This window comes from Cynoglossus semilaevis, chromosome 14 (assembly GCF_000523025.1).
Source record: "Cynoglossus semilaevis isolate Cse_v1.0 chromosome 14, Cse_v1.0, whole genome shotgun sequence".
NCBI lineage: Eukaryota > Metazoa > Chordata > Actinopteri > Pleuronectiformes > Cynoglossidae > Cynoglossus > Cynoglossus semilaevis.
Window position 1 is genome coordinate 647826 of NC_024320.1, and position 3121 is coordinate 650946.

General features: G+C 38.4%; 1 protein-coding gene across 3 annotated transcripts in view; it reads right to left on the bottom strand.

The window, feature by feature from the left end:
- LOC103389037 (uncharacterized) overlaps positions 1-654 on the bottom strand; it is a 3555-nt gene extending 2901 nt beyond the window's left edge. The window contains exon 1 of one of the 3 annotated variants that reach the window (XM_025062791.1): positions 571-654. The gene's annotated coding sequence lies outside the window, so the exon portion shown is untranslated. Of the gene's footprint in view, positions 1-529 lie in introns of all 3 variants that reach the window. The other 2 variants (XM_025062789.1, XM_025062790.1) reach the window with 2 other exon arrangements.
- Positions 655-3121: the final 2467 nt, after the last annotated feature.

Consider the following 3121-nt stretch of genomic DNA (forward strand, 5'->3'; position numbering starts at 1 on the left):
ACAGGTGTCCAGCCAATGATATGAGATGGTTCACTTACGCTACACAGCCAATCATACCATTGACAGTGCTTTCATATGTGCCCTGTCCATGAGCGCCATGTACCTAGCGCCGTACAGGTTAGCTAGTTAACAACAGTGCGGCAGAATCAAAAGACATAAATGCTAATTGCTAACGAACGTTGGAAGCGACACGTCCACTCACCAAGTCAAAGAACAAGTGGTAAAACTGGGTTTTGAGATTGTTTTCTTTTTAGAGTAAGAAAGAAAGAAAGTAGCAAACAGGTTTGCCATCAACAGACAGAGGAAAAATAAAGTAAAATTTAAGTTAGATTTGTGCATTTTTTTAGTGACATTTCTACAAGATTTTTCATTTATGGATATTTACAATTAAATGCTGTTACTACGAGATAATTTATGGGTAGTATGAATGCTAATAAAAAAACTGTGTAATTATATTTTGCACACACAGTTTTACAATCCTCAGAATCACAGCATAACAGCATAAAGTTTCGCTTTACCAAGTACTAACCCGGAAAATAGAATTGTGGTGGTAGCAAGTGAAAACACAACCTTTTCCACACTTTGTCCCAAATCTCCGTCTGGAGAAGAGGTATGTGTCTCCCACTTTACGCACTGTGATTCGTTTATCCTGTGTTCTGGTTCCGCTTCCTTCTAGTTTTTCACAATAAAATGCTAAAATGAAATTTAACATTGGGCTGGTGATCAAAGTATGATTGGAAGCTGATTCAGGATTTTTGTTTATAAGGAATAAACAAAAAATATTTTTGAGTGCACTACATTCCTTTAACAACCTTTTCTGGTGGTTTGGCTCGAATTGAAATACTATTGAGAACCTGATAACATGTATATTTTTATCTGTACAAACCGCTGTATGAGTTGCTGCCACCTAGTGACTGGAGGCTTGTTATCTTTCAAGCATTACAGCAGTGGTACATTTATGTCCAGCTTGCCATATTCCATTGGAAACCCCTTTTGACCCCTCTGGCACTTCACCGCGCCTCCCTACGGGGGCCCGCCCCACTATTTGAGAAGTACTGTATTAGGTTAATAACAGCACTTATATATCAATCACTGTCTGTACTGTCACTGCCTACAGAAGTTTAAACTACATCATTAACACACTATTTAATAGAACATTATAAAAGTTCAAGAGAACAAACTTTTTGCCAAAACAGGTCTCCGTTCATTATTTTTCGAAAATGAACTATAAAATTAACGGGCGCCTTTAGAACCAACGTGTTGACTGTTAAAGATTTAACAAGTCTCTTCTCTGCTGTTCTTCATCAGTGTAGCTGTTTTTTTTATTGCTTTTCATTTTTAAAGCAGCGTCGGCTCTCAGTTTGATTGTTCGTTTTTTTTCCCCCCGTTCCCCCTCTTGACTCGTTTTTACTGGAATCACACTATTGGCTTACATTACACTCGGGTAATTTTCCTTTGTCGTTAAACGAAAGCAGTGGAGGAGAAGGTAAATGAAGCTCGTAAAGAGAGGAGACAAGCTCAGGTAATTAACTCGCCGTCAGAGACCTCTGAAAGAAGCTGTGGATAGAAAAAGTGACTCAGCAAAAGCGCCGGGACACAAACAGTTGATTTTTCATGGAGGCCTTTTAAAACCATTGTTGTACTTTCCTGGAATAAAGACACAAGTTCAGCACATTAAAGGCGTAGACTGAATTCTTTTAGCAGGAGTCAATAGTTCTCAAGCTGTAACATTGTTTATCACCCCATCACTCTCATAATCGTCTCTCAACCAGCACTAAAACACAGCAGCTCACACTAGTACATGAAGCAGAGAATAAAGAGATATTTGTTCGGCAAACTATCCGACTCCTTTGAACTACTTTCAATCTCCAGGATCAATAAGAACACCCCAGATTTATTTTGTAAAACAATGTGGTCATAAAATTATAAATTTGCCACAGCTGACCTCAAGGTCATTATGTCCTTTTATGTTATCTAAGTTATCTAAGTTAATAACAAAAAGGTGAACAGTATGGAATGCTTGTTTCAACAATAGAAATGTATGATAATAAAAAATCTTTTAAAATTGTCCACTAGAGGGTGGCAAAGGATGGAAAGTGAAACACCCTCCGTGGCGTCACAGGTCGATGAAAACATAACGTATCTCTGTAAACCCATCAATATCTCTGCAGAATGAAACCTGCATTACTTCTGTTGGTCGTTTATTTCAGCCTTTTGATCGACAGGTTTATCCAAATTAAAAGGAGATGATTTTTGCTTATAACGTATTTGTCTTGTCAGTTGGCAGATAATTCGCAGGCAAATCCAACTGTTCTTAAATGAAACAATTGTCAAAATCAATGCAACAATAATGGCTTAGAAGCAGCTGATGAGAGAAATATGGATGCAAGTAAGCGATGGCTGGTTTTTTCTTCTTTGTTAAAACTTCAGAAATATTGAAATTAAAGTTGTTTTTCTCAGGTTTATCCGAGGTATTTCACTGCATTTAGAGGCATTTTGTGGCTGCACTCAGGTCACGAAAGTTCAACAAAAGATACAGTGGTCCCTCTCTATATCTCGGTTCTCCTTTCGCTCCCTCAGTACATCACCGATTTTATTTTAATCTGATCCTTTTTTGAGTCCGATGATTTTTTTTTTGGGGCGTTAACGCTATCAGCGATTGAATGATCGCTGGTAGCTTTGTTTACCTGGACGAGATTATTATTGGCCAATACAATGCGTACTCGGTGTACTACTGGCTAATTGAGCATGCTCTACTGTTCCTCACACTGATTGGCTCATGCACAGTAGCATCTCCTCTTGTCCGTTGGCCACTCTCTCATTTACCACACTCTGCATTGCCATTATACAACTCTTCAGCATCTTCTCTTGTCTGTTGGCCACTCTCTCATTTACTACACTCTGCATTGCCATTATACAACTCTGCTGTGCATATAATTCTGGGGGAGGTCTGTAAAGGGTAAATATATATGTAAATAATATTATAACTATCTCGCCTCCACTTTGCGATTTTTACCATTTCGCGGTGGGTCTCGAATTACAGCGATCAGAAAACCTTTAAACCAAGGTCAGAGGTCAGTGAAGAAAAAAAATATAGACCAAATAAACAGAGGTGGATAAA